The sequence below is a fragment of the Oryctolagus cuniculus genome, chromosome 5 (assembly GCF_964237555.1).
Source record: "Oryctolagus cuniculus chromosome 5, mOryCun1.1, whole genome shotgun sequence".
In the NCBI taxonomy this organism is placed as follows: domain Eukaryota; kingdom Metazoa; phylum Chordata; class Mammalia; order Lagomorpha; family Leporidae; genus Oryctolagus; species Oryctolagus cuniculus.
Window position 1 is genome coordinate 130,327,798 of NC_091436.1, and position 14,173 is coordinate 130,341,970.

At 55.6% G+C, this 14,173-nt stretch overlaps 1 protein-coding gene across 9 annotated transcripts in view; it reads left to right on the forward strand.

The window, feature by feature from the left end:
• Positions 1-14,173, forward strand: part of KIF6 (kinesin family member 6) — a 437,691-nt gene that overhangs the window by 402,512 nt on the left and 21,006 nt on the right. The window lies entirely within an intron of this gene.

The following is a 14,173-nucleotide window of genomic DNA, read 5'->3' on the forward strand; positions in this document are numbered from 1 at the left end:
ACAAGTCCTTGGAGAGGTAAGTGCACCTGCCAGGAGAAGGGGACCCAGCGTCGTGCCCAAGGTCATGTGGCTAGCCTGGGCCTTCGTGCACTTTCTGGTGCCACAGCAATGCAGTACCATAGTCTGGGTACGTTTTAGAGAAGAGGTTTCTTTGCGGCTGATAGTCCTGGAGGTCAGAGGTCGAGAGGCCACATCAGGTAGTGACCTTCTCACTGGTGGTGTCCTGAGGCTCCTAGGACATCCCATGGGGAGAGACAGGGAGACGGCGTGTGTGCATCATCTGGTCTCTCTCTGTCCTTAGAAAGCCACTCGGGTACAGGTGCAGAGCTGAGAGCCTGCCTGAGGGCCTTCTCCAGCCAGAGTCTAGGGCTGCCCCGGGTCCTAGCTCCCCAAAGGCGGAAGGAAGCTTTGCTAAAGTGACCCTGCTCCAGGCTCACCTTCAGTGTGCAGGCTTCCCCAGGGGCTGCCCCAGCCCCGAAACACGCGGCTTCCTCCGCAGCCTTCCTGGTGCAGATGGGAGAGCAGCAGTGATGGGGAGGGTCACCCAGCTTCAGGGGAACCTTCCTCCTGGTTCCGGGGAGCTTTCAGAGCGCGCTTTTTAAAACAAGTGGAAACGTATGTGGCTGTGCTGGCAACATAGGTTCTGGGCCCTGGCAGGGCTAGGCCCTGGCAGGCTGGGCGTTCCCTGAGCTGCCTGTTCTCTGCCGCTGGCTTGCACCTCTACCCCTCTGCTCAGCCCCCTGGTGCCTTCTTCGGAATCAGAGCAGGTGTCAGGTTCAACAGAGCCCACCTTCCAACGGAAGGCACGTTGGCTGGAAGTCTAATTAAGATATCTGAAATACCAATTTTAAAAAGCATACTATTCCAAATTAGAAAAGAAGCGTTAACATCTCCCAGCTGCCATTTTGAGGTGAAAGGCCATTGAGGGTGGGTCTCTGCGGGCAGGTGGAGCCGCCAATGCGCATGCGCCCCACTGGCCCCACTCGGCGGCGTCTTGGGCTTCTTTTGAGCGAAAACTCCAGGCACGTCCGCTGCAGGCTGTCCCGAAGGCTGATGCCAGACAAGGGCTCCTCAAGGCGCAGAGCAGCTCCCTCGGGGCCCTAGGACCTCCCGTGGGCTTCGAGGTGGGAGTCGAGCAGGAGCGGATGCGCCCAGCCCTGGTCCACTCCCGAGCCTCGTGCCGCCTCCTCCTCCCGGTGTGTTCCAGCTCCCTTGGGTGCTGTTCCCCCCTCTTCCTGCGCCTGCTTGCCGAGACTTCCCTTTGCTGCTGTCTCTGTCTTATACTGAGGTTTGGGGGAGCGAGAGGGAGAGGGAGGCAGCCGGGGGAAGGGGGCAGTTGGGAGCCGAGGAGGTTTGCCCAGGAATGTGACTCTGGGGACGCCCCCAGGGAATTGGCCATGGCACATCTCCAAGGAGCCAGGATTGAGTTGATGACGTGAGGGGCCCGCTTTGGGGGAGGCCTTTGCCTGTCGGTGGAAGTCACACCCAGGGGTGCAGAAGCCAGCTGGCTCCTTCTAGCAGCCCGGGGAGCTGTATATTAAACACACTTGTTAGGAGAACTGTGTTATATAAGCTTGCAATTAATTATATTTTAAAACAGAGTTTACGAATACTCACAAATCCGTCACTTCCTAATGACCTTGGTACATTTTTCTGTAATCTTTGCTCTCGAAGCGATTCACATCATGTGTACATGCGGTGGGGACACTGCAGTGGCGTGGTCTGTGCGTGCTCCCCATGGCCACGGTCAGTGACGTCACACACTGCTAGTGCGCGCGCCATCAGCCATTTACACCAAGAAAACTGGCAAAATGGCTTTATTTTCAGAGATCACCTGTTAAACATTGACCACCACGCCCCCTGGCATATAATCAGGAACTCCATTTCAAGACCGTTACATGCATGTACACACACATGAACAGACATGTATACTGTGTGTGCATGTGTGCATTGTTCTGGGCCCCCGCCTGGCTGAAAATACATATTATGGCTTTCTCCTCCTTTCCCACCTACCCACAATACATCAGGAAACAAACCTCTGCCACACCCAGACCCTTTGGGAAATCCAGGGGACAGGGAAACCACTGAGGACGGAAATGAGGCAGGAGAAGCACTGGGCAGGGTGGGCTCCCAAACTGAGACCGCCAGGGTGCGAGTGGGGGTGCCCCCCAGGAGGAGCGCCAGCGGCCAGTGCTGAGGACATCCTCAGCGAGCGGAGGTTCCCGACTGTCTTGGGAAATAAAACGCTGTTATTTATTTTCTTTTTTAAAGATTGAATTACTTATTTATTTGAAGGGCAGAGTGACAGGAGGATGGAGAGACAGAGCTAGAGAGAGAGCGCTGCCATCTGCTGGTGCGCTTCCTACATGGCCCCCACAGCCAGGGCTGGGCCAGGCTGAAGCTGGGAGCCTGGAACTCCATCCGGGTCTCCCGCATGGGTGCAGGGACTCAAGCACTTGGATCATCTTCCACTGCTTTCCCAGGCACACTTGCAGGGAGCTGGATCGGAGGTGGAGCAGCTGGGACTCGAACCGGCACTCATATGAGATGCAGGTGTCGCAGGCAGCGGTTTAACATGCTGTGCCACAGCACCCACCCCAGCAAGGTTCTCCATAAAGTAGGCATTATTTGCAAGTCATGCTGATTTAACTAGAGGCAGCCAGCTGGTTGGGGAGTGCTTTACTGAATCCCACTGGGCTGTTACCACCCCGTGGGTACCATCGAGCCTAAATGGCATGAGATTGTTGATTACACCGACAAAACTGACCAGCCAGCATTTGTGAGCACCGTAGCCTGCACCTGGCCTCATTCCCAGTCCTCTGTGTGTGTCTCTGTAATGTCCGCGGGATCCCCAGGAGGTAGATGCTACTGTTGGCCTCACTACCTAGCTAGGGGTGAAGAGAACCTGTCTCACTTGGTTCAGCCTGGGCTCCGGCCACCACACTGCACTGTGCTGCCCTTAGTCCCCCGAGAGCCACAGATCCAGGGCTTGCCCTCAGAGAGTTTCCAGTGTGACCAGGATGAGGGGTCACACACAGCAAGTGGCAAACCCCTTTGAAGATTTCAGATCCAGACCCGTGAGTCCTTCCGCTCACCGTCCCCTTCCTGCAGGGGCCGCGAGCCGGTTCAGCCTGGGCCTCCTCCACGGGGCCTGCCCTGAGCTCTTCTCCCCAGACCCGCTTTGCCTCTAGCCCGTGCGTCTCCGGCAGAGCACCAGCCTTGCCTTGTAGTTACTCCCTCGCACAATGGTTCTCCGTGCTGAAGTGGGGGTACCCTGAAAGCTGGGCGCAGGTTCTTCCCCGTCGCCCTAGCAGCTGGCACGAGCACCCAGCCGGTCAAATCCACGGCCACGTGGCTGCGTCCCCAGATGACTTCCAGACTCGCACGAGCCATCTGAGCATCCAGTAAAATCAAGTCCATTTAAAAGAAGGAGAAGGAGTAAGTGCTTTTGGACCCCACCGCTGAGCAAATTACAAAACAAGGAGCAATAAATTTGGCTCTCTCTTGCCTCGCCGCTAAGCAAGAAGAGAAGGACCCGGAGCTCGCCAGTTTTCATTTTCTGACAGCAGGAAGCACACTAACTAATTTATCTGCAGAAATAGAATTTCTCCCTGGAACTAAACACAAGCCAGAATTTATCGTGTGAATCCTGGTATAAAGGACACTGACTGACACAGTGAGTGATGTCTTCAACTGCAGTTTCACGGAAGATCCAAACTGTTGTTTAAGCAGCTGATTCGTCTATCGACCCGCTATAAAAGCTACAGGCCTGACATTAAAGCATAACTCAGTGGGAGCGTCTTCGTGAGCAGCTGGGGTAATCCAATCCAGGTCCTCTGCTCCCCCGTGGTCACACCGAGCAGGAATCCAGCGGGGAGAACCCAGCCTGGGACTGGGGGCCAGCGCTCTCCCCCAGACACTTCTCTCAGTTCACAATCCAAGCGCTAATGAGTGCCTACGGTTAGAGTCTACAAGATAGGCAGACCCCTGCCAAGAAGCGTGTGAAGTGTGCCTGGAGAAAGGAAGGAGCCATCAGAGCTTTAGGAACTTAACAGGAAGAGCCCCACCCCGGGGGTGTCCCCAGGGCCACAGGCCTGGCCTGGGTCTTGAAGAACGGGCAGGACTCAGAACCACCGGGAAGAGTGGGGGGTGGCTGGGGTGCACACTGTGTGTGTGTGTGTGTGTGTGGTATATGTGCATATGGAGGGGCATGTATATATGGTGTGGGGGGGTATATGTGCATATGTGTGGCAGGCGTATATATATGTCGTGTGTGCAATACATGTGCATGTGGGGGCATGTATATGTGGCATATGTGTCTGGCATGTCTATATGGCATGTGTACGTGTGTGTGTGTGTGTGTGTAGAATGGCTCTCTTAGGGGATTGATTTGAAAGAGTTGAGGGCAAAGCTAAACAGTAGGACCAGCCAGCTCACTGAGAGCCTTGAATCTGAGCTTGCATTCAACAGACGGTTGAGCCGCTGGGCATATTTGAGCAAGGAAGCCTTGGTCAAAGAGGCCTTTTAGGAAAAGCAAGAGCCAGCACCCAGTGGAATTCCTCAGCATTTGCTCACTGACCTGCACCAGCGCTCACTCCCCGCCCCACCCCGGGGCCTTCCCCTGCCCCTCACCTGCACCCAGCTCCGCCCTTGGGGCCATGCTGCCAGCCGACACCCAGAAGCTCTGCTGTTCTGCTGACTGATTCTGAGTGAACTTGCCATGGACTTGACCCAGATAGAGCCGGGACCAGCCCTAGGAGTCTCACTGCCCCTGAGAAGCTCACAGATGTGCCCAGCACAGTGGGGCACATTGCAAATCAGCCCACCTGTCTCCGCACCTACCCCTCGACCCAGCATCTGTGAAAACATAACCTACAGGAACGTTCCATTTCTTCCTCTTGTAGGCATGTTTCAGTGTCTAGAATATGGGAACACTAATAGTGATTAATACGTAAGACAGGAAAATGCGCCCTGACATGAGACTTGCAGGTTGCACGTGGCATCTGCTGTTGCCCCTCAAACCCCATCTCCTGGGTCCCAGGCTCTCCCTGCCATCGCCTCTCACCACCCCAGGGACAGAGAACAAAGCAGCCCCTTCGGACAGGCCATTGTGGCCACAATGCCACGTGGGGACCTCGACTTGCCAGCAATCAGTGTGCACTAAGTGTCCCCGGACACCCACGCCCAGACCTTAAAAGGAAGGCGGATGAGGCTCCAAGCGCGATGGTTCCCTGCTTGCCAGCACTATCCTGGTTTCAGACTCTGGGCTACAGCGCCCTCTTGTGGCATCCGTGTTGCTCTCAGCTGAGGCTACTGTTCCGCCTTTTCCTATTGGGGAAAACTTGAGTAAGAATGAGTCTTGAAGAGCTTTTTGGAATTCTATACCTGGGGACAACAACTTTGAGAGAAAGAAAAAGGCTCGACCACCACCCATGGCTTCCCCAGACTTCCCCAATTACCTGCCGTGATCCAGTTTGTAACACCTGGAATCCCAGGAGCCAGAAAGGAGCCATCCATGGAGACAGAACTAGAGAGGCCCACCCAGCACCCTCTAGGCCAGTGGTTTACAAACGGGGCTCTGCTGTGGTGCTGGGGAGGGGGGTTCAGCATGCCAACAGCTGGGCCCCACCCCAGTTCAACCAACCTTTCTTTGTCTTTTTGCCCTCACACTTATGTGTGCAGAAAAAGATTTGCAGCTTTTTTTTAATGATTTTATTCATTATTTATTTGAAAGGCAGAGTGACAGGAAGAGAGAGAGAGAGAAAGAGAGAGAGAGAGACAACCTTTTTGTTGGTTCACTCCCCAGTTACAACGGCCGGGTCTGGGCCAAGCTGAAGCCAGGAGCTGGGAACTTTGGGTCTCCCATGTGCCTGGCAGGGGCTCAAGCCCTTGCGTCATCTGCTGCTCTTTCCCGGGCCCGTTAGCAGGGACCTCGATGGGAAGCTGAGCAACTGGGACTCAGACCAGCACTCATACGGGACACTGGTGCCGCAGGCAGCAGCTTAACTCACTGTGCTACAGCACCAGCCCCGAATCCGCAGCCTTCAACGTGTCTCCCTCCCTCAGACCTGGGGCTCTGTCGAAAATATTCCCAAAAGAGGCAGCTCCAACTTCCCTTCCCCAGAGCTGTGCCGCTGCTTCTGGGCCCACCCAGAGCTCTGCACAGAGATCTGTGATGGAACTTACTGACCTGTGCTCATCCTGTCTCCCACTCATCCTCGCACTGGACAGAGAACCTCCCCTTCCCCGGCACAGAGCACAGTGATGGGCACACGAGAGGCTTTGAATACATCGGTGAGATCTGAGGAATCGCCGTGCACCCTACAGGTGCACCTAGGTAACTAAGGGGCTACGTGCCTGGGATCCAACAGCCGTAAAAGGACGGGCTGGGACCAAGCAATGCCCCAGTGCCCAGCACACTCCATGGGGCTGAGGTGGTATTCGCTTCCTGCTTGCTGAGCAGACATATGGATTCTGTAACACCTATCAGCTCCCCAGAGCCATAGTGTTAGCCTGTGTGAATGCAGACTCCCCTGGGAACGCAGGAAACCCTCGCAACCTCGGTGCAGACATGCAGGGATTTGGGTGGATTCAATGGATGAATGATAAAGATAGCTGACTGCAAAGGGAGCAGGTGACACCTCAGTTGGTTCCCAGAGAACGCAGGTGGCTCCGGGAGAGCAATGATGAAGTCTCCCCACTCAAGGCAAGTTGAGTCCTCGGTTGCTTGTGCTCCAGTGACTGAGTCATTGGCCAGATCTCCAGGCTCAGCACAGAGGCTGGAAGTGAGGAGGAGTGACACCCCCCCCCCAGTTCCCAGTCACCAGGACTTCAGACCCTTTGAGTGGTTCCAGCCTCCCTCAACCAGCCCTTCTGGAGAAGGTGGGGCGGGGGGCGGGAGGGACTCTGCATCAGCCCTGGGACCTGTCTTGAATGCAGCTGAGGTTCAGCAGATAAGCAGGCCCACAGGACATGTGTGGACAAATAGGAGAGCTCTGGGTCTTGTGATAGTGGGAGGCTGAGTAGTCCAGGGAGCTGGAAGCCCAGGAGAGTTGGTGGGGGCGGTGCCCAAGCCAGAATGCCCGAGGGACCAGGGGCACTGGTGGCCTGGGTCCCAGCCACGGTCCAAATGCTTGAGAGCCGGGAGAGCTAATGTCCAGGGGCAGGAAGAGACGGATAGACCAGCTGACGCAAAGGGAGCACAGCCCTCGGTGGATCAGTGACACCCACTCACACTGATGGAGGGGATCTCCTGCCCTCGGTCTGCTCGTTCAAGTGCTCCTCTCTCCCAGAAGCACCCTCACAGATGCACCCTGGGTGTCCCTTGGCTCCATCCAGTTGACACATAAAATTAACCAGCACACCTTGGAATCAGGAGGGCCCAGCTGGACTCGAGCCACTGCCACTTGCTCGTTCCATGACCTTGGTCTCTCGGCCTTCCTGAAGTCCCTGACCTCAGTCCTGTGAAAAGGAGGTCCACTCCCCCAGGCCAGCAAGCAGGTGCTCAGTGAGTCACCGGGGACTCTTGACTCCGGCCGCAGGGAATCGGTGAAAGAGAAGCCCAGACAGGAGCACAGCCTCTCATCACAGGGCTGGTCACAGCTGGATGACACCAAAGCCAGCCGGCATAGCCGCTATGGAGGCCACCATAGCCCCACAGGAACCACGTCTCTCCGGCAACCTCTGCTCAAGCCACCACTGATCCCTCTTCCTTGCAGAAACACAGCAGAGCTCCAGGAAGGGGCTGCTGATTCCTTTGAGCCCTCGATCACCAAGGATCTTGGTCCCACTTGCTAAAGCCATTCTTTTCATCATTCATATGTACAGAAATCACATGTGCTACTTTGAACGAGTTAGGCACTTAGAAAATGTATAGAAAACAAAATCCTGTGGCCAGCACTGTGGCGTAGCAGGTAAAGCCGCCACCTGCAGTACCAGCATCCCATATGGGCACCGGTTCCAGTCCCAACTGCTCCACTTCCAATCCAGCTCTCTGCTATGGCCTGGGAAGCAGTAGAAGATGGCCCAAGTCCTTGGGCTCCTGCACCCATATGGGAGACCCCGAAGAAGCTCCTGGCTCCTGGCTTCGGATTGGCGCAGCTCCAGTTGTTGGGACCATCTGGGGAGTGAATCAGCGGATGGAAGACCTCTCTCTCTGTAACTGTGCCTTTCAAATAAAAATAAATAAATCTTTAAAAAAAATCCTAGACTCTTCATAGTAATGTTATTATTTTATTGTATTATTATTATATTAATATATTAATCTGCATTATATTAATACAATTGTATATTATAGTGCAATTATAATTAATACTATATTAATATATTATAGTTAGCCCCTCCTTCTGTCCTCTCTTTTCCTTACACATGATAAAAATCTCCATCTGTGCTTGGCAAATCCAGCCCCGAGGAAGGTTTCGGAGTTTCCTGGGAATAGTGCTGTTGCTCATGTAATGACCCGGGTAACTTTTTCCCATCTCCCCAGAGAAGCTGATGATGAGTTTGGGGGAGAAATACAAGACGCAAGTGCTATGTGTTCTAAGTAACTGACAAAAAACATTCAGCGGTGTTTTGGAAGCTGTGCTGTCTATTTGTAAAACCCCTGGGAAGCCACTGTAAAGGGCAGGAGCCACCCGGGGTGTCCAAGGTAGGAGGACGTCAGAGTCAAGCCATGGGCAGGAGCCACCCAGGGAGCAGAGCAGAGCAGAGTGGATTCCATCCAAAGCAGGAAGGGGTGAGGAGCAAGGAGAAGTGAATTGTATAGGTACAGCCCCTGCACAATCATTTGGGGTTGATTCTAGAAACACCTGCTAAAGCTGAAGACACACAAACCCTGTGCCCTAGCAATTCCATGTCCAGGAACGTAACCCAAAAAGGTGTCACACGCACACCCAAGGAGATGCTCACCGCAGCGCCACTCTCCCTAGCAAGTAGTCTCACACACACACACGCCCCAGAAGGGGCAGACAGCCCAGGGGCCCCCCAGCAGGGGGTAGCTGAATGTGCTCTGGCTGTGCTGTGGAACACCATGGAGCATTTAACAGGAATCTTCCAGATCTCACGCAGCTGCGCGAATAGCTCTGAAAACTGCAGTGGCCACTGAGAGGAAATTGATGAGTGATGTCTGTGAGACGACACCAATGTTTCAAGACTATTTATCAAGCGGTTTGAGGGTTTTCTGCTGCGAACTATGACAAACTCAGAAAGATGCCAAAAATATATCTTGTTCAGGTATACAGTTCAACAAATATTTGCAAAGGGCACACCTATGCAACCTCCTGTTGCGCCAAGAAATAGCTTTGTATTACTTAAGGGGTGTTAAGTATAGGGTGAGAATACACGAATCTAAGAGAAGGCTACGTGCCATTAGGACAGAATTAGCTTTGTGGGAGGCAGGTGGTGGGCTGTGGAGAGTACACTGAGGACTCCACCAGTTCTGTGATCTGATCAGCAGGAAGCCATCCCTGGAGACGCCCACGCGTAGTGGGATGCCTGGGTGTGAGTTCTCCCTCAGCTCCCAACTCCAGTCTCCTGCTGATGGACACCCTGGATGGTAGCGGTGACGGCTCAAGTACTTGAGTCCCTGCCACCCATGTGGGAGACTCAGACTGAATTCCCCACTCCTGATTTTGGCCTGGCTCAGCCCTGTAGGTTGCGGGCATTTAGAGAGTGAACCAGCAGGCGGAAGAGCTCTCTGTCTCTTTTCCTGTCTTTCTACCTTTCAAATAAATAAAAAGAAAGGCAGAATTTATTAAAAAAAAAACTGAAACAATTGCGGGAAATTATTTAGACGAAATTTGTTTAAAATACAGAGGTGGTGGAGGGGTGTTATTTGCATCATTTTCTGAGCTTTCAGGGTCTGAAATGGTTTGTAGTAACCCTCAGACGTCCAAGAAGTAGCAGAGACAAAGGATTCAAGAGCAAACGAAATCACTGTTTCCGTGGAGTCATTGTGATGGTGGAAGTGGTAGCAAAATGGGGACCCCCGTGCAGCTCGGACTCATCTCTGTTCTCCCTACTGCCCTTTGTGCCAGGATCCTTTGCCTTAAAGGTGCAAACAACGCAGACCCTTCTTTCCTCCTGCAGGCACTGTGATTTCTAGCAGGGACACAAGACCTGCAGGGGGCGCCCTGCCGCGTTGGGGTGATGCCCGCGGACTAGCAGAGGTTGCTTGTCTGCCTGCGCTCCTATAAATCCTCCCAGATGGGATCATTCTTCCTCCACCCCTGCATTGAAATTGAGCAACCCCTTAGCTCAGGTGTCATTCATTGTCAATCACAAACAACTACAAAACACGTGGGTCACCGGATAGTGTACCTGCAGCCCCAATAATTCAGACTCGCAGAGGTAATGGAATAGGAAGGGGTCACTCCAGTTCCTTTCTCCTAAGGCCACACAACTTTTCTAAGTGACTGTGCTAAATGGGGGTCAATCATTATTTTTATTATGATTATTGCTATTATTATTCATTTGGAAGACAGAGAGCGAGCCCCCATCTGCTGATTCACTCACCGAATGCCACAGCAGCCAGAATTGGGCCAGGCACAGCAGCAGGTCTCACTCATGGATGGTAGGAGTGCAGTCACTTGAGCCATCGCTGCTGCCTCCCAGGGTCTGCAGTAGCAGGAAGCTGGAGTCAAGAGCCCAGCTGGGCACCGAGCCCTGGGGCTCCAGTAAGGGACCTGTGCGTCCTCACTGGGTGCCAGACAGAACACCTACCCCAGATCTACTGGAACAGCTGGGTGAGGTGCTGCCGCCAGTGCTCACTGGCTCCTGGGACATGACTCTGTCCATCTCCATCCAACTCCAGACCCAGGAGATGGCAGTGGTAGCTTGAAGCTGACCATAGCAGCAGTATTTACACCACAAGCATCGCTAATCACACAGGTCAGCACACCGCCCACCCCGAGAGCCGGTTGTTAAACACCTGGCAGCACACCACCGATCCAGGTGACCCTCACCCCACTCTTCCGTGCTTGTAGGCTGTGTTGGGTACACAGGGCACAGCAGGCACTCCTTGCTGTGGCTTCAAGCAGCTCCTCAGCCCCCTCCCCTGCCTCTACATTTGCTGAACAAGAGGGACCCACAGGCCTCCGGGAGCCTCACCAAGCTGCCCGAGGCTCTCCCAAGGCCCTCCCTGCCTCTGAGGGAGGAAGGTGCCCCTCGAACCCGAGCCCTCCATGCCCCAGGGTGGGGCAAAAGACTTGAGCGGACCCCCGTAACCTTCATGAGGGGTGCTGATGGGAGGAAGGCTCATACTCACTCTCACGGGCCCACACAAAACCAGCCTTCCCGGAAATGTGCGTGTGTCCTTAGCACTCACCACGCTCCAGCCCGTAAAGATGTCCCTGGGCTCTAGGACTGCCAAGGCTCCTGCTGCTGTCTCTGTCCGTGAGGCTGATGTGGTGACCGGGCACAAGCTGGTGTAGTGACCAGGCCAGCTAAGGAGTGAGGAAGCCACGGTGGGCTGGGAAGCAGGCAGGGGCCAGCCTGTGGACAGTGGTGGGGGAGAGGGAGTGCCCTCAGCCTGGGAAAGCTCGTGGGTCGGGCTCCAGAGCTCACGGTGTCCAGCAGAAAGGACTGTGCGGAGATGGCAGGAAGAGACAGCTCCCGTTGCCACAGGAGGGAGTCTGCACCTAGCACAAGCAGCTCATGGAACTAGAATCATCTTTCCCGTGCATGCAGGGAGCACCTAGGGCCTCCCTCCCATTGCCAAGCGGCCCTGGTGCCCCTGCCCCTCTGCCCCGTGTGGCCATCCCCTCCACAGGCAACACAGCAGGGCAGGAGGAGCACACCCTGCGGGAGCACCACCATCATTGGGTCACTCCTGCAAATGCCTGGCTGGACCAGGCTGGACCAGGCTGGAGCCAGGAGCCCAGAACTCAGTCCCGGTCTCCTAGTTGGCTGGGACCTGCTGTTCTCAGGGCACACGTTAGCAGGAATGCTAGAATAGGAAGCAAAGCCAGGCCTCCAACCCAGTCACTGGGTTGTGGGACTGAGCATCCCAAGCATTGTCTTAACCACCGTGCCACACGCGCACCCCAGGGGACAGCCCTGGCTGTGGGGATGGTCTGGGCTGTGTTTGGCTCCGGGGGCGCATGGCCAGTTTCTGATTGCATTGAAGCGTGACCACGTCTCCTCTCAGAGCGCCCCCAGCTCCCAGAGCAGTGCTCACCGAAGGGCAGCGAGGCAGGGGCATGAGTGTGCCCCGGGCCCTGCTGGGTTGTTTGTCACCCCCAGAAGTCTGAGCGGGCCGTGTGTTGCACAGAATCAGCACCACAATGGATGGTGGCCCTGAGCGCCCGTCGGCGGACCTTCGCTGCAGCCCACCGGAAATGTGAGCCATGAAACCGGAAGTGGCCTGACTGGGCAGCCAGAGTCTCGGCCTCGAGCTGCTGACCATGGTAGCGGTGGCGCTCCCGACACCGTCGGTCTCCGCCGGAATCCACACGTCGACTTCTCAGACTGGGGAAGGCTGAGCGGGCTGCGGTGCTGTGACCCGTTCTAGCCCTAGAGAGGCCCAAAGTGGGCCTCAGCAAACGACTCTTAGTTGGATGGCTGAGGGGACCAGCCCAGATGTGTGTCCCTGGACAGAGCCGGGAGCTCTCGGCAGGGCAGCGGCTGAGTGGCGGTCATGTTGGGCCCCCAGCTGTGCCCTCCAGGGAAGCCCCTTCAGGTTGAGGCATGGCTGGAAACGTCACTATTGCCTTCACGGCCAAGGAGATGGGACAGGCTGTCTGCGGGGCTCCAGGACTGACCTTGGAGAATGCAGACTCCAGTGGGTGGACGGACGGCTTTCTCAGGCTCAGCACACCAGCTGCAGGTGCCCCATGAGGCTGGAACACCGCGCATGGCTGTAGGTTGTTGGAGGGCAGTCCTCACAGCCCCGCCCAGCACCTGGGGAGAGACCCAGGCTTTCTCAGCCACAGCCCCAGAGCTGAAAGGCATTCGTGGAGAAGAGCATGGCCTTCAAAAGCCACTGGCCAGTCAGGACGCACGGACTCCAGCGCTCTGCCCTGTGGCTTCCTGCGTGCATCGGAGTCACAGCTTGGCAGGGGGACTCTGCGCTCCCGCAGTGTGGCCTGGGATGGATGTCTGCCCAGACCAGAGCCGAGGCTCCCCTCCCCACGTGGAGTAGGGTGTGAAGACCACAGGAGACAGCACACGATAATGCTGCAGGAAAACTGGTGAGCTGCCAATCGTCAGGGATGATTTACAAGACCAGACGCAGGGGTGAGAAGAGAAGAGTAAGAAGTGTTACTTGAGTAAGAAACAGAGAAGCTCCCAGCAAACGGAGGAGCTGGTGGAGAGAGAGACCAAGCCACGGAGGTCTCGGAGTCTAAGGGTGTTTGTACGTCTTCATCTCCAAGGAGCAAGTGTAGTGGTTCTACATTAGCAACTGTGAACGCAGGGTCAGCCTTAATGGAGCCCTTTCCCACTTGTTCGTTTTTTGTTTTTGTTTTGTTTTGCTTGGTCCAAACCTTGTCCGTTGGCAAATGTTTGTTAGAATTGGCTTCCATCTTGTCTTGTTGAGCTGTGGGGTGGCACTCCTCTGGCCTGCTTCAAGCCCTGGCCCCTCAATATTATTCCGGTTTCGCTGGGCTCCTACAAGGGCCAAGTGCAGGCAGCTGCAGCCGTGCCAGGAATTAGTCTTCCTCGTGCCCCCTCGTCACGATGGCTCGCAGAAGTCCGAGGGTGGGCAGGGGTGTGGGGGCCATGCCAGCCGCCACACACATCGCTAGCCAGACTTCTGCAGGCCCTGTGTTCTCCAGTAGCTCCTGCGTGCAGTGCCGATGTTGGAAGTGGGCTCAAAGCCTGACGCTGCACTTCCCAACAAGGGCTGAGCGTCAGGAGCACCTGCTGGCAAACTCTGACTCGGAGCTGTGGCGGAGGGCCGCTGTCTCCACGCTTCCCCAGGCTCCTTAAGTGACGCTCACAGCACCCCCAGTCAAGGACCACTGAACCAAAGAACTGGGATTCTGCATGTTTCACATGTCAGATAACTGTGTGTGCGTGTGTGGGGGTGGGGGAGGGAGAGCGCAGGGAAGTGGGAGGAGCAGTCATGCATCCTTGCAGCCGCGCGGTGTCCGGGCTCGGCCTTCGCCTGTCCTCGCACAGCTACCTCTCCAGAGACAAGGTCAGCCGGGGCCTGTGTGCGCCCCCAGCCCGCAGT